The 21,966-nt window shown below is 47.0% G+C and overlaps 2 long non-coding RNA genes across 5 annotated transcripts in view; one reads left to right on the top strand and one right to left on the bottom strand.

Moving 5' to 3' along the window:
- The window catches only part of LOC103350404 (zinc finger and BTB domain-containing protein 38), a 129,543-nt gene extending 108,095 nt beyond the window's left edge, over positions 1–21,448 (top strand). The window contains exons 3-4 of one of the 3 annotated variants that reach the window (XR_007908742.3): positions 2,593–2,770; positions 3,237–3,483. This is a non-coding gene — a long non-coding RNA (zinc finger and BTB domain-containing protein 38). Of the gene's footprint in view, positions 1–2,592; positions 2,771–3,236; positions 3,484–18,157 lie in introns of those variants that run through there. The other 2 variants (XR_016232756.1, XR_016232757.1) reach the window with 2 other exon arrangements.
- LOC149127135 (uncharacterized) overlaps positions 1–21,966 on the bottom strand; it is a 563,175-nt gene that overhangs the window by 297,223 nt on the left and 243,986 nt on the right. The gene's annotated exons all lie outside the window — the stretch shown is intronic.

The raw sequence follows: 21,966 nt of genomic DNA, 5'->3' as shown, positions 1-21,966 counted from the left end.
TTAACCAAGTATCCGAATACCACCAGCTATTTTTCTCAGCAGTATCTACCCTTTGATATTCTAAACATAGGTTGTTTAATTTAGCATTAAGTTAATACTGACCACAATGAGCTCTTTTAAACACTGTTTGCAGGAATGTAAATGAGTGCAGCCACTGTGAAAGACAATAAGGAGATTTCTTTAACAACTGGAACTAGACCTGCTGTAGGATCCAGCACCCCCACTCCTGGGCATATACCCAAGTGACGTGAAGTCACTGCAGCAGAGATACCTGCTCCACCATGTTGGTAGCAGCACTGTCCCAACAGTCCAGATACAGACTCAGCCAAGGTGTCATCACCAGGTGAAAAGATAAAGAAAACATGGCACATATCCACAATAGAATACTCTACTCTCCGGCCATAAAAAATGAAATCCTGTCATTTGCAACAAAATGCATTGAACTGGGGATATTACGTTGAGTGAAATAAGCCACAGAAAGACAAATACTGCATGTTCTCCCTCATATGTAGAAGCTAAAAACATAACAAAAGCTCAACCCGAACACAGTGGTGACTACTAGAGGCTGGAGGGGGTCAGGGGATAGAAGGGGTTTGGCAAATGGACACCAAAGGAGACTCAGACCAGAAAGAGAAGTTCTTAGTGCTGCACAACATGGTGGAGATTGTGGTTCACAGTAGCCCAGTAGATACTGTGTGAACCAGTAAAAGGAAGTAGCACCAAGCTGCCAATCATAAGATAATATCAAGGGCTGGCGCTGCGGCTCACTAGGCTAATCCTCCGCCTTGCGGCGCTGGCACACCGGGTTCTAGTCCCGGTCGGGGCGCCGGATTCTGTCCCGGTTGCCCCTCTTCCAGGCCAGCTCTCTGCTGTGGTCTGGGAAAGCAGCGGAGGATGGCCCAAGTGCTTGGGCCCTGCACCCCATGGGAGACCAGGAGAAGCACCTGGCTCCTGCCATCGGATCAGCGCGGTGCGCCGGCCGCGGTGGCCATTGGAGGACGCACCAACGGCAAAGGAAGACCTTTCTCTCTGTCTCTCTTCTCTCTCACTGTCCACTCTGCCTGTCAAAAAAAAAAAAAAAGATAATATCAAGGAAGGAGGAAATGATGATTAGATTACCCGATCTGAAAGTTCGCATTGCAGACATGTATTGAAAATCACACTGTAGCCCATAAATATGTACAATCATTGTCAATAAGATTTTTTTAAAGAACAATATATACTAATTTGATCGTTACACATTGTATACATGTACTGAATTATCACACTGTACCCCATAAATATGCACAATTATTTTATGTCAGTTATAAGGAAAATGTGAAAAGATGGACAATAATCAAAGACACAGAACATCAGGTTCTGCTTCAACCTTAAATTGTACCGTACCAAGTTAAGGCTATTCCATTAACTACTTACACCTGCTTCTTGCCTGGGTTACTGGGACAAAACCCACCACCACCTCCGTCCCAACACACACACAAAGTGGCCCAGGGTAACAGGCAAAGACCCCCTGTAGAGTAGAGATGGGTGCCATGGTGTGACAAGGAGTGGCACAGCCCAATGGGAGTGGAGAGAAGGAGCCTGAGACCATCTGCCTAGAATGAGGAGCATCTCTGAGCTACTGTGGCCTGAGCTAGCCGTGGACAATGGCCACTTGTGAGGAGCTCACCTGCCAGTGCTCTCAAGAGGCCACCATCAGAGCAACTCATGTGCCCATTGAAAGAGGAGAGGAAGAAGCTGATCATTTGTAGGATGGGTCTGGAAGCAGTGGATGAAGAAGACATGAGTTAAACACCATTGAATTGCCACATATCGGCAGGCTCTAGAATGTGGCCAGCCTTAGAGGAGAAATGAGAATACGAATGACAATAGCCATTAGGATGCATGGCCTACCCACCACCCCGGCAGCCAGCTAACTCTGCCTCCCAGGGCAGCAGCTGTGCGATGGTCCTGTGGAAGCAGAAGGAATGGAATCACCGTGACCTCAGGGAAGTCCTTGGGGAGGGAAGGAACTCGTCCATTTGCCGGAGAAGAGCAAGGAAGGAGCATGAGACTCGGGCTAAGCCAGTCCAATCCATTGCTTTCCTATGGTCTGTGATGCCCCAGCGATGTGTGTGTGACCTCCTAAACTCAGTGAGGCGTACTGACTGCTGGGAGTTCTGCAGGAGAGGAGGTGCCTTTTCCTCCTTGGTGGACTTAGAGCTCAGAACACATCATCTGGAGGCACCGTTTCACTGTGCCAACACAGGGGACGACCCAGAACTGCCCGGGGCCACCTTGGGGATGTGAAACATGACTGACACAGTGCAAGAGCCCCAAGGTAGAGGGAAACAGAGTGCTGACAACAGGGTTCAAGCCTCGAATCCAACCATACCTAAAGTTTTTTCTGCCCCTGGGTTGTTGGTGGGTCCGTGAGTCCCCCTTTAGCTGAGGCACGCAGTCCTGTGCTTCCTGGGGCCAAAGAGTTAATGCAGGGGTTCTGAAGTTAACTACCCTTAGGATGTCTCTTATTGAGCTTGGTCCAGGATAAACCCAGTTGTCAAGGCAAGCTTAAAAAAATCACCAGAGCTTGCTCCACTCTGAATCTTTTAGGCATTGCTGACACCGGGTGGGAGCTGACGCAAGACTGAAATCTGAGCTCTAAGATTAACACAGATAACCACATCCCTACCACATATCGGCTGCAGAAACCGGCATGCACTCGGAGCGCTCATTGAAACCGAAGCTGCAATTTAGCTGGCGATTTGGAAGCACTTCCAGCAGAAGGATGGTAAATGCAAATTAGTTAGATCTGGGGCTGGTGTTGTGGCACAAGTGAAGACGCTGCCTAGTGGGGTGCTGCTTGGAGTCCCAGCTGCTCTGCTTTTGATCTGGCATTCCTACTAATGCGCCCAGGGAAGGCAGCAGAAGGTGGCCCAAGCATCTGGGCCCCTGCCACCCCTGTGGGAGATCTGTATCAAGTTCCAGGCTCCTGGCTTTGACCTGGGGTGGCAGCCATTTGGAGAATGAACCATCAGATCTCTCTCTCTCTCTCTCTCTCTCTTTCTTGGTTACTCTGCCTTTCAAATAAATACATAAATCTTTACAACAAACTAATTGGACCATCCTCACTATTGTGCATTTAAAATGTGTGCCGGAGGCTGGCGCTGTGGCACAGTGGGTTAATGCCCTGCCTGAAGTGCCGACATCCCATAGGGTTGCCGGTTTGAGACCTGGCTGCTCCTCTTCCCATCCAGCTCTCTGCTATGGCCTGGGATAGCAGTAGAAGATGGCCCAGGTCCTTGGGACCCTGCACCCACATGGGAGACCTGGAAGAAGCTCCTGGCTCCTGGCTTTGGATCGGCGCAGCTCCAGCTGTTGTGGCCATCTAAGGAGTGAACCAGCGGATAGAAGACCTCTCCCCACCCCCACCCACCCCCGCCTCTCCTCTCTCTGTGTAACTCTGACTTACAGATAAATAAATAAATCTTAATAAAATGTGCACCAGTTTGTGTCTTGGCCGCTTCACTTCAGATCCAGTTCTCTGCTGATGGCCGAGGGTGGCCCAGGAGTTTGGGCCCCTGACACCTATATGGAAGACTCAGATGGAATTTCAGGCTCCTAACCTGGGCTTGGCCCAGCACTGGGTTGCTTTGGCCATCTGGGAAGTAGAACCAGCAGATGGAGAATCTGTGTGTGTGTGTGTGTATCCCTATCTCTCACTGCAAAATAAATAAGTCTTTTAAAAAATACAATAAAATATGTAAAATACCATTAACATTCCATTTATTTAAAGTACTGCTTTTATTCCTTTCTTTAAATGGTAGTAAAAATATTTAAGGTCATGTTTCTTTTGTTCATTTTTGTTGAAATAAAACATACAGTGCAAATCTCTCATACAGCTTGATAAATTCTAACATATGTGAAAGAAGTGACTTAACTTTTCCTCATTTTTCAAATGAATGTTAACAAGGAGCATTTCTTAGGTCTCCTCTTAGAATCTCTTTTTAAAGACTTTTAAAATGTATTTGAAAGGAGCCAGAGCTGTGGCATAGTGGGCTAAGCCCCCGCCTGTGGCGCTGGAATCCCATATGGGCACTGGTTCAAGTCTTGGCTGCTTCATATCTAATCTAGCTCTTTTCTATGGCCTGGGAAAGCAGTGGAAGATGTCCCAAATTCTTGGGCCTCTGGACCTGCGTGAGAGACCCAGAAGAAGCTCCTGGCTCCTGGCTTCAGATCGGTGCAGCTCCAGTTGTTGTGGCCATCTAGGGAGTAAACCAGTGGATGGAAGCTCGCTCGCTCGCTTGCTCTCTCTGCCTTTGCCTTTCAAATAAATAAATGAATGAATTTAAAAAAATAAGTATTTGAAAGGCAGAGTAAAAAAAGAAAGAAGGTAAGACGCAGAGAGAAAGATCTTCTGGGGCCAGCACTGTGACATAGCGGGTAAAACTGCTGTCTGCAGTGCCAGCATCCTATATGGACGCTGGTTTGTGTCCTGGCTGCTCCATTTCCGATCCAGCTCTCTGCTATGGTTTGGGAAGGCAGTAGAAAGATGGTCCAGGTCCTTGGGACCCTGCACCTGCATGGGAGACCCGGAAGAAGCTCCTGGCTCCTGGCTTTGGATCAGCACAGCTCCGATTGTTGCAGCCATTTGGGGAGTAAACCAGTGGGTGGAAGACATCTCCCTCTCTCTCTCTGTCTCCCCCTCCCCCTCCCTGTAACTCTGCCTTTCAAATAAATAAATAATCTTTAAAAAAGAAAGGAAGATAGATAGATTTTCCATAAAGACGCAGAAAGAAACATCTTCCATCTGCTGATTCACTCTCTAAATGGCCGCAGTGGCCAGGGCTGGGGACCCAGCCAAAGCCAGGAGCCTGAAACTCCATCCAGGTCTCCCACGTGGGTGGCAGGGGCCCAGGTACTTAGGCCATCACCTGCTGAGCTCCTAGGCACACTAACAGAGAGCTGGATTGGAATCAGAGCAGCAGGGACTTGAACTGGAGACACCGGCGTCACGGGCAGTGGCTTTACCTGCTATGCCACAGCGGCCCCCCCTTAGAAACTTCCTTCCAGGCCAGTGATAGCCACTCTGCACATTTTGATGCACCAGCTCTTTTATCTTGACTGCAGGATCTCTTCCACCCCACATCTAGTACAGTGGCCATGGCACAGTTGGCACTGAGTCATCTCCATGTGCTAGAAGAGTTCAGCTTTGGGAGGAGGAAGCTGTGCACCTGCAAACCCAAAGCCCATGGCCACAGCACTGCCACAGCCATCTCCGTGCACGCAACCAATGCTCAGCTGAGATCACCACCACAGATCCATGCTCACATGGAGGGGACTTAACGGATATTTGCTGGCTGGCTGGATGAATGGATTGGGGGTCCAAATCCCTCAGGGAAAGAAAAGAAGTAACTCCAAAAAGAAGCTGGTTTAGAGGTAAGCAGAAAGGGGAATTCCCTGGCCATCAGCCTGGTGCCTATGGTTAAGATCAGTTTCCAGTTCCTCTGCAGTGTACCCACACCATCAAACCCCTCAGAAAGCCTCCCAGAACCCAGTGTCTTGCTTGATGCCATAAACAAAACCAGAGCGTTGGGGCCAGCGCTGTGGCGTAGAAAGTTAAGCCTCCACCTGCAGCGCCAGCACCCCATATGTGTGCGGGTTTGGGACCCGGCTCCTCCAACTCCAATCCAGCTCTCTGCTATGGCCTGGGAAAGCAGTAGAAGATGGCCCAAGTGCTTGGGCCCCTGCACCCATGTGGGAGACCTGGAAGAAGCTCCTGTCTCCTGACTCCAGCTGTTGCAGCCATTTGAGGAGTGAACCAGCAGACAGAAGATTTCGCTCTCTCCTTCTCTCTTTGTATCTCTGCCTTTCAAAGAAATAAATAAATCTTTTTTTTTAAACTGTAAAAATAAAAAAGTGTTGATTTGTTGCTTAGTGAAGGGTTTGTTGTACACCCAGTACTGTCAGATTGGCTGGGATGGAGCTGTGTGCATGAATTACACTTTTGCACTGAAATTCACAGAAAAGCCAACTTAACAAGGGGTCCCAGAGTCGATGGTCCTGCAACTCCATGGCATAGCCAGGACTCGGGCCCTTTTTCACACTGGTCAGCTTGTGCTCACCATCTAACCTCACAGGTGGAAGAGGGCCACCCGGACCGTGCCACAGGCCCTCACACAAGTCCAAAGATGAGAAGGGCAGCAGGACAGAGCTCTCTCCTTTCTCAAAGGCAGTCAGCAGTCCACAGGAGACCAACCCTGGGCAAAGAGGGTGGGGTGACCTCTCCAAAGGCACCCCTCAGGCTCCAGTTCACGGCCACCGGATGCTTGTACCACACAGGGCTTTGTGAATGTGAATGAAGAAGACCTCAGTTATGGCTGAGTGCCCAACACATTCCCCACAGAGTGGCCACCCCAGCCCATCCAAATCTAACCAAATAAATTAATTTTTTTTTTCACTTGAAGTAATTCAACTTCCGCAGTAAAATTGGATTACAGCCCTTGACCAAGGCAACCCAGGGCCCCCGTCTAAGAAGTTCCGGGGGCTTCTGGAAGCCCTTGGTGACAATGAGGGCCTTCTTCCTCTGTTTACCACAGCGCCTCTGCAGCAACGGCAGAGACTTGAAAAGTGCGCCGGCCCCTCTCTGTGGAAAGGTCACGGCTTAGGAGACAGCGGCTCATTGTGTGGCCACAGCGAACAGTCAGCACTTGTTCCTCCTGCCGTCAAGTCCGCGGCCCCGGGAACAGGACGGAGCGCGCTCCCACGCGCCTGGCCGGCCCCACCTCGAGAGCGCACCCCCCCCCCCCGCCCCGCCAGCGGGATAAATCGCCCTGTGTGGGGGAGCGCGGGGGTGGCCAGTGGCCCCGGAAGGAGCACGCATGAGGTGAAAGGGTGACTTCCCAGGAAGCACTGGAAATGTCACCTCCGAAGCCCATGCCCTCACAATCAGCCTTTCATGTCCACCGTTTCTCCGCAGTGTGTGGTGGAGAGAGAGAGAGAGAGAGAGAGAGAGAGAGAGAGAGAGAGAAGACAGAGATGGGGTGTGGGTGTGTGGGGAGTGGGCGGGCGAGGGCACAGGCAGAGGCCAGACAGTGAGTCGTCCCCGTTGCGATCAACTCCGCCCCAGGGATCCGCCTGGGTCTGCGGGGCCACTCTGTTCCTGGGCTCCCTCGGTTAGGAGGAGCCTCCGGGACCCACAGGGTGTGTGCTGGCTGATTACCGTCAGCATCAAATGCGCTCCCGGCCTCTCTCCCTTCTCCCTCCCTGCTTCCCTCCCTCCCTTCCCCTCGTCCCTGCACCCGAAGGCTGGGGTGTGTGTAATTTCAGGAGCAGTGGGCATTTTGCAGTTGAATAGCCGTGCAGTTACTTCACTTTTCAATGGAGAAAGCGTGCCAGTCGTGGAGCAGCCGTGAGAATGTCCCGGGTTTCTGGGCTCTTCCTTCTCGAGGGAAGTCACCCAGACTGAGGTGACTTGCATGGAATCAGAGAGCATAAAAACGGTGACGTCAGGGTTCAAAAGCACATCTTTGGGTTCCGCTTTTTCTCGCTATGCCACACCTCTGTCGTCTCACCAGATGCAGTTTCTACTTCTCATTGACAAAAGTCTCCTTGTAAATTACTTCTTGGAAATGGCTGCTGTTTAGAAGACAATATAAAAAGCCGGTAATTTCTGGATTCTACCCCAATTTCTAATGCCACTTCCGTCCGTGGCTTTTAGCAAATCCCAGTATCTTTTGTCCATTTCCTCATCCAGGAAATTATGGGACACTGCTGACATTTCAATTGGTTTGTAGTTAAGAACTTTAAAGGTGGTGAGTGTCTACAGCTGGGTTTCAAAGAAAGTTTAAATGAAATTAAACTCCAATAGCTCAAATAAAAGCTGCATCACAGCCAAGACTGAACAGCTCATATTTCTGTGGCATTTTTTTTTAAATAACTGCATTTCTCATTGCACAGTCTGTGTAACTGAGACATCTAGTGTCCAGTCCCAAGCAAAACAAATTTCCACTGATTCTAGGGTTAAAGAATTCACCAGATCAGATCCGTTGTATGGTGTCTCTGAGTAAAACACCGAACTCTCCCCACCCCTTAAAACTTAAAACTTGCCCATAAAATGTTTTTCATGTCACAGGAACTCAGGCCATTTTCCCCACAGTTGGTGCTCTTGTTATTATAGCTGTGCTGTGGGTCACGTGGAGAAACCATGCCTTCAGCCTCATCCCATCCTCCTCCAACTTTTCAAAGCAATGTCCCAGATAGAAAATATCCCTAGTTTGCAATAAGGTTGAAATCCAGGATCACATTTCATTTTCTGGATTTCTAGTCCAACAAAAATATGCGTATAAGTTTAAAGCATTTACATTATTTATTTGGGGGCCAGCATTGTGGCTCAGTGGATTAAGCCACTGCCTGCAATGCCAAATTCCCATATGAGCTCTGGTTCCAGTCCCTGCTGCTCCACTTCGGATCCAGCTCCCAGCCAATGTGCCAGGGAAGGCAGTGGAAGATGGTCGAAGAACTTGGGCCCCTGACATCCATATGGAAGACACAGATAGAATTACGGGCTCCTGGCTTCGGCTAGGCCCAGTCTAAGTTATTACAGCCATTTAGGGAGTGAACTACAGGATGGAAGCTAGCTATCTCTGTGTCTCTCCTAATTTCTGTCACTCTGTCTTTCAAAATAAATAAGCAAACAAATTTTTAAAGAAAATTAACATATATGAGTATAGGTACCATTCATTTCTTTTTTTTTTCTTTTTTCTTCTTCTTCTTCTTTTTTTTTTTTTTTTTTTTTGGACAGGCAGAGTGGACAGCGAGAGAGACAGAGAGAAAGGTCTTCCTTCCGTTGGTTCACCCCCCAATGGCCGCTGCAGCCAGCTCACTGCGCCATTCCGAAGCCAGGAGCCAGGTACTTCCTCCTGGTCTCCCATGCGGGTGCAAGGCCCAAGCACTTGGGCCATCCTCCACTGCCTTCCCGGGCCACAGCAGAGAGCTGGACTGGAAGAGGGGCAACCTGGACAGAACTGGCGCCCCGACCAGGACTAGAACCCGGTGTGCCGGCGCCGCAAGGCGGAGGATTAGCCGCAGCGCCGGCCACCATTCATTTCTATCATAAAAAACAATATTTTCATATGAGGATCACTTTTAAATGTGAATTATTTTGGCCAGCGCCGCGGCTCACTAGGCTAATCCTCCGCCTTGTGGAGCCAGCACACCGGGTTCTAGTCCCGGTTGGGACACCGGATTCTGTCCCAGTTGCTCCTCTTCCAGGCCAGCTCTCTGCTGTGGCCCGGGAGTGCAGTGGAGGATGGCCCAAGTACTTGGGCCCTGCACCCCATGGGAGTCCAGGAGAAGCACCTGGCTCCTGCCATCGGATCAGCGCGGTGCACCGGTCGCAGTGCGCCGGCTGCGGTGGCCATTGGAAGGTGAACCAATGGCAAAAGGAAGACCTTTCTCTCTGTCTCTCTCTCTCTCTCTCTCACTGTCCACTCTGCCTGTCAAAAAAAATTAATTAATTAAAAAAGTGAATTATTTCTTAAATATGACACCAAAATCATAAGCAACAAGAGATATTAGATAAATTGGATATCATCAAAATTTAAAAATTTTGTGATTTAAAGGACACCATCAAGAAAATGAAAAGATAACCACAGAATGATAGAAAGTATTTGCAAGTTACATATCTGATAAAAGACGTGTCTAGAACATATAAAGTGCTGTTATAACTCCAAAACAAGAAGACTACCAGTTAAAAGTGTGAACAGGCAGGAAACAGACAATACTTCCAAAGATAGACAAATGACTAATAAACACATGATGTTCAAGAGCATTAGCCATCAGGGAAATGCAACCCAAAACCACAGTGAGCTACCGCCTCGCATCCTCAAGAGTGGCTGTAATAAAACAGATAATAACAAGACTAAGAGAGGATGGAGAGAAATTGGAACCCCCATAAAATGGTGCAGCTGCTTTGGATGCATCTGACTTCCTCCAAAGGTGAAAGAGACTTAGCCTATGTCCCAGCATTTCCACTCCTAGATTTATACCCAAAGCAAATGAAAACACGTGTCTACATACAAGCTTGAAGATGAGTGTTCATAGCATCATTATTCTTGGTGGTCAAAAAATGTTGATCAAGCTCAGAAACTGTAAAAATAAAAGGATTTTTAAAAAGATTTTATTGGGGCCAGCGCCATGGTGCACTAGGTTAATCCTCCACCTGCGGCACCGGCATCCCGTATGGGCGCCCGTTCTAGTCCCAGTTGCTCCTCTTCCAGGCCAGCTCTCTGCTGTGGCCTGGGATAGCAGTGGAGGATGGCCCAAGTGCTTGGGCCCCTACACCCGCATGGGAGACCAGGAGGAAACTCCTGGCTCCTGGCTTCGGATCGGCGCAGCTCCAGCCGTTGCAGCCATTTGGAGAGTGAACCAATGAAAGGAAGACCTTTCTCTCTGTCTCTCTCTCACTGTCGTAACTCTACCTGTCAAATAAATAAATAAATCTAAAAAAAGATTTTATTTATTTATTTGAAAGTCAGAGTTACACAGAGGAGAGGCAGAGAGAGAGAGGTTTTCCATCCAATGGTTCACTCCCCCAAATGCTGCAATGGCCGGAGCTGTGCCAATCCAAAGCCAGGAGCCAGGAGCTTCTTCCGGGTCTCCCACATGGGTGCAGGGGCCCAAAGATTTGGGACATCTTCTACTGCTTTCCTGAGCCTTAGCAGAGAGCTGAATCAGAAGAGGAGCAGCCAGGACTAGAACCATCGCCCATATGGTATGCTGGCACTTCAGGCCAGGGTATTAACCCAGTGCACCACAGTGCTGGCCCAAAAATAAAAGGATTTTGATGTGGGCTCTTGGCACAGTGGCTTAAGAAACTGCTTGGGATGCCTGCATCCCAGTCATAGTGCCTGGTTCAAGTCCCACATACTCTGCTTCAAATCCAGCTCTCTGGTGATGGACATCCTTGGGAGGCAGCTGATGGTGTCTCAAATGCTTTGGCCCTGCTACTCATGTGGGAGACCCAGATGGAGTACTGGGCTTCAGCCTGGCCCAGCTCTGGCTGTTGCAGACATTTAGCAGGTGAACTAGTAGATGAAAGATTCTCTCTCTTTCTCTCTCTCTCTGCACGTGTGTGTATGTGTGTGTGTGTATGTCTGCCTTTCAAATAAAATGAAAATAAGTTAAGAAAAATAAAATTTAAAAACCCTTTTTAAGGGTCACTTTTTTAAGTAAAAGAATGTATTTAAGGTCTAGGAATCACAATTCTGGAGACACAGACTCAGAGAGACCTGAATGAAGGCTCTAGCAGAGCCAGGAAGAGGAGCAGCACTCGAGATTCCGCTGTAGGAAATGTCTACGGGATGTAAAGAAAGAACAGGGGTTGCAAGGCCAACTGCAGATAAGAAAAGAACGTGCGTACCTACTGAAAATGCCTATATTTCAAGGATCTGATAACCTTTAGCACGCATCTGGAGTCTCGACACAATGGAATTACCCGGTCACACCAGCTGCCGGCACGCAGAGGGTGAGGGTGACCAGAAGCTCATATTCCATGCAGCAATTTCACACATGCCCGAGTCCTGTTCCCTTTATGCCCTCCACTTTGAAAAGTTATCTCAACATGCTTTTTAAAAAATATTTATTTTCATCTAATTCACAAAAAGAGTGGGGCCTGTGTTGTGGCACAGAGCGTTAAGCCGCCTCCTGTGATGTGAACATCCCATAACTCTGTTTAACAGTCCTGGCTGTTGTAGGCATTTGGAGAGAGAACCAGCAGGGGTAGGGGAATAAAAAAAAAAATAAAAAGAAAAGAACCAGTGGATGGAAGACCTCTGTCTGCCCGTCTCTCTGTAGCTCTGCCTTTCCAACAAATAAAAGTGAATAATTTTTTAAAAAAAGAAAAAAACACAGGGGTGGAGGGTGACCATAAATTAACTGATGGCTTTGGCCACCCCATGGTAACTTCTCTGGGTCCCTTTGCTGCCCCTTGTTAATGAGGAAGATGGGTGAGTAGCAGACTGCCACAGGGCTGTTGTGAAGAACAAAGGAGACGAAGTATCTGCTGATATCAGGGTGACCAACCTTCCGGTCTGCCAAAAGTTTGGGGTTGTGGGACTTCCGGTTTTGAAATAGTCCCAAGAAAACCTGGATGAATTGATCAACTTACTACTAACTGCGTTTTTAACATCCAATGTGTTATCTTGGAGCATGGGAAGAAATACACATCAATATTCAATTCATTTACATTCAAATGTTAAGCTTTTTTTTTTTTTTTTTTTTTTTTTTGACAGGCAGACTGGACAGTGAGAGAGACAGAGAGAAAGGTCTTCCTTTGCCATTGGTTCACCCTCCAATGGCCGCCGCAGCTGGCACACCGCCGCGCTGATCCCATGGCAGGAGCCAAGTACATATCCTGGTCTCCCATGGGTTGCAATGCCCAAGTACTTGGGCCATCCTCCACTGCACTCCCTGGCCACAGCAGAAAGCTGGCCTGGAAGAGGGGCAACCGGGACAGAATCCGGCGCCCCGACTGGGACTAGAATCTGGTGTGCCGGCGCCGCAAGGCGGAGGATTAGCCTAGTGAGCCGCGGCGCCAGCCCAAATGTTAAGCTTTTAAAGTTAACCAATAAATATGATTATTTGGTTCATAACTACACATGTTCAAAAGTATATTATGTATAAAAAATAAGAATAATTTTTCCCACCCTTGAACTAAAGTTCCACTAACCTATAAATTTAAGAGAGTATACTTCCCTACACAAATATCTCTGTGCAAAGTGATTTGACTAAATTTTCTTAAACACTGCAAACAATTGCAAATGTCATGTCATATCCTCTCAAGCATTTCTGTTGCCTCCAAGAACAAAGTTATACATTCAACAAAAACAATCTTACTAACTCCTTAGGAAATAGATATGTTAAATATAACTTGCAGTAAATTGAGTTCACTTAACATTCAAACTCTGCCTACAGACTTCACTAAATGGCTTGAATAACTTCTGATCAGCATCCCTTGTCTTTCCCACTAGCATGACGAATAAATGCTCACAATTATTGTGAAGAGGAAAACGCTGAGGTCTCACTCCGGTTTTTAATAGGATGGGCCGTTTGCCTTTACCATGCCTGGGCTTGTTTCTTGTCCGTCTCAGGACTGCACCGGCAATTGTCTGATTCAGGGCGGTGCCCTCAGTGCCACAGAAAGTGGACTGCCGGCCGACCCAGGGTGCACTTCACTCAAACGCCATGTGAACAGGCCAAGCTGCATTGTAGAGGACGGGCCCTCTAACCTCATGGTTTTTTTTTTTTTTTTTTTTTTTTTAATAGAAACCACATGTCTCCTTTCCCAGTATCCACCACCACATTTTATATAACTTTTATCTTCCTGATTTGAATGAGGTTTTAACTTCTGTCTATGCTCAACCAGCCTGTTCCTCTCCTGGTTTACGTTCAAGGGACATCCCCCCTCTCTGCGCCTGCCTTAGCTGTCTCGTGATCCAGTATTCTGAGACTCCTCGAGGGACTATATGAAAGGAGATTTTTTTTTATGTTTTAAGTGCTTTGCAATATAAGGAAATATACACTTACAAATATGGTTGCCATTATTATTAGGTAAATATTGATTAGCTCCTTGATATCAATGCCCAATAAATACTTGTTGAATAGGATGTAAGAGGCCAAATCAAAATTCTAATAGTTATGTTTTAGGAAACAGCAAAATGATCCTGATAGTTTATCTGGAAGAAAATAACAATCAAGAATGAGTAAGAAAAATTCCAGAAGTCCCAATAATGAGGAACGGTTAGATATTGGAAGGTATTAAATAGTTAGTGCGGCTAAAAATGGGTGATATTGGCACAACAATTGACAGATTGCTTAAGGGAACAAAAAGGAAAGCAAAATTGGTATTCATGTATAAGATGATTTATTTGTGATAAAGGAAAAAATGGAAAGCAAATAGTTTGTATGTATATGTGTATATATATACATATTTAAAGATGCATTTATTTATTTGAAAGTCAGAGCTATGGAGAGAAAAGGAGAGCTCGTCCATCCACTGACTCACTCCTCAGATGGCTGCAACAGCCAGGGCTGGGCCAGGTCAAAACCAGAGCCAAGAACAACTTCGGGGTTTCCCAAGTGGGTGGCAGGGGCCAAAGCAGTTAAACCGTCTGCTGCTGCTTTTCCCAGGCCATTATCAGGGAGCTGGAGTGGAAGTGGAGCAGCCAGGACACGATTGGGCCCCGTATGTGATGCTGGCATCGCAGGTAGGGAAATGGTGTTTTAAACAAACGGTGTTGAGATGATTGCCTATTTGGGGGAAATATGTGAAGCTTAGTTCAAGTAATACACAGGAGAATATAAAACCAGAAAAGCAAAACAAAACAAAAAGTAAGTACACATTAAAAAATCTTCAGCAAGTTCATGAGAGAGGCATGTGTTGTGACTCAGCTAATTCAGCCACTGCTCGGGACTCCTGCATCCCATACAGGAGCGTCTGGTTCGAAACCCAGCTACTCCACACTTCTGATCCAACTTTCTGCTGTACATCTGGTAGGCAGGTGCCTGCGTTCCTGCCACCCATGTGGGAGGTCAGGAGGGAGTTCTTGGTTCCCGGCTTTGGTCCGGCCTGGCCCAGGCTGTTACGGACATTTGTGAAGTGAACCTCAGGAAGATCCTTCTCTGTCTCTCCCTCTCTCTCTATCACTCTGCCTTTCAAATAAATAAATAAATCCTTTTAAAAAAGTTTACGGAAAAGCATATTATTAATAAACTATGCATGGATTTATGATATTTTTGCACCAAAATAAACTAATCTTTCAATTTCACTTTCCACAAACTATTTGAAATACTCTCTTATATCTGATTTCTGTACAGGAAAGATGTTCTAAGCACAAAAATAATAATAGAAATTATCACAAAGTAAAAGATTGAGTATGGATGTATAAAAGCTGATAACTTCTATATGATTAAAATACTATAAAGATGCTACACATGCACACAGACTACAAGAAAATATCAGCCATTATGCATACATGAAAAGGGTTCCTATCTGTTACATGTAAATGCTTTATTTAAATCTATAGGAAGAAAATATTCTCCCCTACTAAAATAAAAGCATCATAAGGAGGTTTTTTTTTTATTCTCCCCAAATAAAAGCATCATAAGGAGGTTTCACTGCTGACATGGAACTAGCAACCAGGAAAAATAAAAGAAAAAAGTAAATATTAAATGCCAAGACACAAGACCTTTAAAAACTGTGAAAATCTGTCCAGATGTGGAGGCAAGCCAACAATGCCACTTTAACGTTGGCACAAGAAAACACCTAGAAAGACGTAGTGGGAACTCCTTTGGGTCAATAAGCATTTTCTCCTGAGGTGGACAAGAAGGCCAAGGTGTGCATACATGCTTCAAATATAATGTTTAAAACTATATGTAGCCCTGGGGCCGGCACTGTGGCGTAGTAGGTAAAGCCGCCACCTGCAGTGCCAGCATCCCACGTTGGTGCTGGTTTGAGTCCTGGCTGCTCCACTTCTGAGCCAGCTCTCTGCTATGCCCTGGGAAAGCAGTAGAGGATGGCTCAAGTCCTTGGGCCCCTGCACCTGTGTGGGAAACCTGGAAGAAGCTCCTGGCTCCTGGCTTTGGATTGGCCTAGCTGTAGCTGTTGCAGCCATCTGGGGAGTGAACCAGCGGATGGACGACCTCTCTTGCTATCTTTCTTTCTTTCTCTCTGCCTCTGCCTCTGTCTCTGCCTCTGCCTCTCTGTAACTTTGCCTTTCAAATAAATAAATAAATCTTAAAAAAAAAAACCTGTATGTGTCCCTGTAAAGCATAATCAGTAGTACCTTTAGTCATTATTTGCATGTTTTTGAAGTTTCTTCTCAATGGTCTTTTATCAATGAGAATGTTGCCATACCATAACTATAGAGTTTAGAGTTTAATTCTCCAACAAGTGTGAGTAGCTGTGTCTACAAGGGATCCATGCATGGCAAATAAAGTGATTCTGTGAACACTTCCACTCCCTGGCCTCTTCTAATAGGAATTTTACAATTTAACATATAAGATTTGTTCGTCTGAAATGTGGACAATGAGTGAAACAAAGCCGCCATACAATAGAGTGAGAAAATAGTACGCTCGGGGCAGGCACTGTGGTGCCGTGATGAAGCTGCCGCATCTCGCATTAGAGCTCGTGGTTCGAGTCGTGGTTCCTGTGCTTCTGATCCAGCTTCCTGCTGATGCATCCTTGGAGGCAGCCATGATGATGGCTCGCATGCTGGGGCCCTGCCGCCAAGTGGGAGACCAGGTGGAGTCCCAGGCTCCTCGCTTCCACCTGAACAAGCCCTGCTGTTTCAGGTGTCTGGGGAGTGAACCAGCCGATGGAAGATCTCTCTCTCCCGCTCTCCCTTTCTCCCTCTCCCTTCCCTCTCTCTCTCTCTCTCTCTCACTCTCCTCTCCCTCTCTCTCTCACTCTCCCCTCTCTCCCTCTTTCCCCTCTCTCCCTCTCTCTCCCCTCCCTCTCTCCCTCTCCCTCTCTCCCTCTCTCTCAGTCACCCTGCCTTTTAAATACATCTAAATTTATTAAAGAAAATAGTAAGTTTATCTGGGTAAATGAAGCCAAATGTAAAAAAAAAAATGCTGGAGAAAATCCTAAGTCAGCAAAAGTTAAATGATACCACAAGATGTTAATTTGTAAAAGGAAAATTTGTGCAAAAAGATGTATTTTCATAGTTCGCAAATGGGAGAAAAGATTTGCAAACTATAAAACTGATAAAGGATTAATATCCAGAGTCTATAAAGAGCTGAAGAAACTCAACAACAACAAAACAAACAATCCAGTTAAGAAATGGGAAAGGCCTTAAACAGGCATTTTTCAAAAGAGGAAATCCAAATGGCCGACAGACACATGAAAAATGCCAGGATCACTAGCCATCAGGGAAATGCAAGTCAAAACCACAGTGAGGTTTCTCCTTACCCCAGTTGGAATGACTGTCATACAGAAATCAACAAACAGTAAATGCTAGTGAGTATGTGGGGAAAAAGTACCCTAATCCACTGTTGGTGGGAATGTACACTGATGCAGTCATTGTGGAAGACAGTGTGGAGATACCTCAGAAATCTGAATATAGACCTCCCATATGACCCAGCCATCCCGCTCCTGGGAATTTACCCAAAGGAAATGAAATCAGCGGATGAAAGAGTTGTCTGTATCCACATGCTCATTGCAGCTCAATTCACAATAGCTAAGATATGGAATCAACCTAGATGTCCATCAACTGATGACTGGATAAAGAAGTTATAAGATATAAAGGAATACTACTCAGCAGTAAAAAAAAAAAATCTTGCCTTTTGCAACAAAATGGATGCAACTGGAAACCATTATACTTAGTGAAATAAGCCAGTCCCAAAAAATACATTTACCATGTTTTCCCTGATCTGTGGCAACTAATAGAGTACCTAAAATGTAATGTATAGGAGGTAAATTGACATTTTTAGATTTGATGAATGTTTACAACCCTTGTCTTTACTGTTGAGGAAAAGTGTTTTTACTTCAGAGTATTTATTGAACTGTTTACTTAGTGTAGGGTTAATCTTTTGAGTATAAAGAAAACTGAAAATGAATCTTTTAAAAAAAATTAAGAGTGAGAGGGCCAGGCGCTGTGGCATAGCGGGTAAAGCCTCCGCCTGCAGTGCCAGCATCCCATATGGGTGTCAGTTTGAGTACTGGCTGCTCTTCTTCTGATCCAGCTCTCTGCTATGGCCTAGGAAAGCAGTAGAAGATGGCCCAAGTGCCTGGGTCCCTGCACCCACGTGGGAGAACCGGTAGAAGCTCCTGGCTCCTAGCTTTGGATTGGCACAGCTCCTGCCATTGCAGCCAATTGAGGAGTGAACCAGCAGATGGAAGACCTCTCCCTGCCTCTCCTTCTCTATCTGTGTAACTCAGACTTTCAAATAAATAAATAAATACATAAATCTTAAAAAAAAAAAAAAACAACTTAGAGTGAAAATGGGGGGAGGAAGAAGAGTGTAAGTGAAGGCAGGAGGGAGGGTGGGCTGAGAAGAAATGATATTTCTAAATCTGTGTATATGAAATGCATGACATTTGTATACCTTAAATAAATTTTTTTTAAAAAATCAATGTTTTTAAATAAAAAACTGCATTTCCTGTTTTACCCTACAGGTGGCGCTGTGCTAGCAGCATGCCTGGTGAACACCAAAAAACGGGAAAGAAGGCTGCCAGGAACCGCCAAGACCACTTCCTGCAGAAGCAACCATGAGGGCTGTTACTCATCTGCTTGACTGTGGCCTGCAAGAAGCTCACCCTGTTAGAACACAACACGGGACCCACACAGAAAAGCACTTACTACAGGGTGCTTCATCAGGCTGATGCCGCTGTCTCCCGAGAGGTCCATTCATTCCTTCAGTTACTGATTGACTCAGTCAACAAACATTTATTTTTTAAAGATTCATTTCTCGGGGCCGGCATTTGTGGCACAACAGGTTAAGCCGCTGCCTGCAACGCCAGCATCCCATATGGTTCAAGTCCCAGCTGCTCCACTTCCGATCCAGCTCCTGCTAATACGCCTGGGAAAGCAGCAGCAGCAGATGACCCTGGTGTTGGGCCCCTGTACCTACATGGGAGACCCAGGTGGACTTGTAGGATCCTGGTCTCAGCCTGGCCCAGTCCAGCTCTTGGCAGCCATTTGGCGAGTAAACCAGCAGATAGAAGAACGATCTCTCTGTTTCTCCCTCTGTGTAACTCTTTCAGATAAATAAATATATCTTTTCAACTTATTTATTTGAAAGGCAGAGTTACACACCTACAACTTAAATTTCCCAAACACAATTTGCTGTCTGCTACTTCCCTTCTCATGAAACTGGCAGAAGCTCCGAGTCTCTCAAAGCTGACACTCAACGGTCTCCATGACACACGCCGGTTTCCTTCCAGCCCCCTGTCCCCTAGGCCTCTCTATCAGTACGGTGGGCGGGGGCGGCAGGTGCCAGTCCTCCATCCCTGCTTCCCCATGCCCCGCCCCAGGCCACTCCAGGCATCTGAAGGGACTTTCTCTCCCTGCAGGAAATGACGTTTTCCTTGAAATGCAATCACCAACTTTTTAGAGGTTAAAAACCCTTAAAAAGTTAACTTTGATGACACAAATAGTGACTTGTTTTAAACATACTTACTCGACAAAAACTTGACACTTCATTGTTAGGCTTCCCATGAAAAATATTTTATTGTGCTGATTTTTCTTTAAGGTTTATTTATTTACTTGAAAGTCACAGTTACAGAAGAGAAGGAGAGACAGAGATCTATCTGCTGGTTCACTTCCAAGCTGGCCATAAGGGCCAGGGCTGAGCCAGGTTGAAGCCAGGAGCCTCCTCTGGGTCTCCCATGTGGGTGCAGGGGCCCAAGGACTTGGGCCATCCTCCACTGCTTTCCCAGGCCATAGCAGAGAGCTGGATCGAAGTGGAGCAACTGGGACTCCATGGGATGCCGGCTCTGCAGGTGGTGGCTTTACCCACTATGACCAGCGCCTGCCCTTATTGTGCTGATCTTTTGAACTGTAGGACCAGGGCAGCACAACCCTACAGAGAAGCTGCCCTTTGAAGAGTCTGACCTGACTCCATCTGGCAGAGAAGATGAGCCCTAGGTGGGAGGACGGCCCAGGTCCTGCGGCTCCTGGGAGGCCAGGCCAGAGACCTGGAGGGTGGCACAGAGCTCTCCCTCCCTCCTGTCCCTGCAAGCTTTCATCCAGCATTCTGGTTTCCTATCGAAGGACCTGCACTCACTTGCTCCCATTCATAGACTGGTCAGAGCTGTGGTCTCAGTGTTCAGGCCTCTACAAAACAACCATATTAGAACATGAGTTGTAGGGGCCGGCACAGTGGCACTAGAGGTGAGGCTGCTGCCTGGGACAGTGGCATCCCAGGTGAGCGCTGGTTTGAGTCCCAGCTGCTCCACTTCCAATTTAGCTCCCTGCTAATGTACCTGGGAAAGCAGCAGGGCACCTGCCACTCATGTGGGAGACCAACATGAAGCTCCTGGCTTCCACCTCGCCTAGCCCTGTCCCGGCTATTGCAGCCATCTGGGGAGTGAGCCAGTAGAAGATCTCCCCCCGACCCCCGCTCTGTAACTCTGCCTTTCAAATAGTGAATTAATTTTTGAAAAAAAAAAATAACATGGTTTTTAGTTGAAAAAATTATCAGTGTATATAGTGGTGATGATATGGTTTTGAAATACCTAAATACAGGATTGGTGCTGTGGTGTAACAGGTAAAGCCAACACCTGCATCTCATATGGGTAGGTGTTTGAGTCCTGGCTACTCCAGTTCCCATCCAGCTCTCTGCTAAGTGCTTGGGCCCCTGCCATACATTTGAGAGGCCCAGATGAAGTTCCTGGCTCCTGCCTTCAGTCTGGCCCAGCCCTGGCCATTGCAGCTATTTGGGGAGTGAACCAGTGGATGAAGATTCTCTCTCTCTCTCTCTCTCTCTCCTGTGTGTGTGTGTGTGTATGTGTGTGTGTCTGTAACTCTGCCTTTCAAATGAATAAAATAAATATCTTTAAAAAACTGAATATGCTGTCTCCTTTTGAAAAACATTTTAAAAATTTTATTTTTTTTATTTGAAAGATAGAGTTACAGAAAGAGAGAGAGAGAGAGAGATCCATCCGCTGATTCACTCCCCAAGTGGCCACAGTACCAGGGGCCGGGCCAGGCTAAAGACAGGAGCCAGGAGCTTCATCGTGGTTCCTCACACTCACATAGGTGTAGGTGCTCTTGGGCCATCCTCCACTGCTTTCCCAGGCTCATTAGCAGGGAGCTGGATGGAAAGTGGGGCAGCAGGGACTCAAACAGTCATGCATATGGGATGCGGGTATTGCAGGCAGCAGCTTAACCTGCTGCACCACAATGCCAGCCCCTGTGCTGGCTCCTTTTGTATTTGCTTATTGTGACCTTTCCCCCATATTCTAGAGGTTTCCAGTTATGTCAGGGAGCTGTAGCATTGTTAAAGAAGGAATGCAAAGAAAAAAAGAAAAAGAAGGAGAAAGTTAATTATCAGCTTCTGAATGGGATGTTAGCTCAAAGGCTCCAGATAGGAGGTTGGGAAGTAGCTGAGTTAGGGTCAGCATTGTAGTACAGTGGATTAAGCCACCGATTATAACACTGCCTCCCATATCAGAGCTCCAGTTCAAGTCCTGGCTGCTCCACTTCTGGTCCAGTTCCTTACTAATGCACCTACTTAGGCAACCAGTGATGGCTCAAGTGCCTGGGCCCCTGCAACCCATGCGGGAGACCTGGGTAAAGTTTCTGGTTCCTAGCTTTGGCCTGGTCCAGCCCTGGCTGATGTGGCCATTTGGGGAGTGAACCAGCAGATAAAAAAAAACACACCAACAGATAAAAATCTCTCTTCTTCTTTGTCATTCTGCCTTCCAAATAAATAAATAAGTAAATAAATACTTTTTTATGAGGAGGCTGAGCATGCACACATCTGCCATCATGAGGGCGAGTGGAATCAGGTGCAATGCTGGGGTGGACATTCTCAAGAAGAGCCAGATGCAGGGTGTGGGGTCCGGAGCAGCAGCTGGACTGGAGGCTGAGTCATCAGGGAACGGAAGCAGGTTCTTCCAAGCCAGAAGGGACCAGATCACAGGTGCCTCAAAAGCAGGTGCCCACCAGGCATGGCCCCAGCCTCACCTCAAGGCTGCGGCCCAGGGAGAATCCAGACCACCTGCCCATAGATCTCAGCAAGGATGCAGAAGACACTGCAAGGAACCAAGAACCTCATCTTCTCCCTGGCCCTCAGGGGTCTGTTAGTAAGAACTCCATTCAAACCCAGGCACCAACTCAAAAAGATAGGGAAGAAGGATGCAGATTAAGAAACTAGGCTGCGGCCAGCACCGTGGCTCACTAGGCTAATCCTCCGCCTTGCGGCGCTGGCACACCGGGTTCTAGTCCTGGTCGGGGTGCCGGATTCTGTCCCGGTTGCCCC

This window comes from Oryctolagus cuniculus, chromosome 4 (genome assembly GCF_051225735.1).
Source record: "Oryctolagus cuniculus isolate XC-2025 breed Fujian yellow rabbit chromosome 4, ASM5122573v1, whole genome shotgun sequence".
NCBI lineage: Eukaryota > Metazoa > Chordata > Mammalia > Lagomorpha > Leporidae > Oryctolagus > Oryctolagus cuniculus.
The sequence above is the reverse complement of the archived record's forward strand: the minus strand, read 5'-3'. Positions and strand labels throughout refer to the sequence as shown.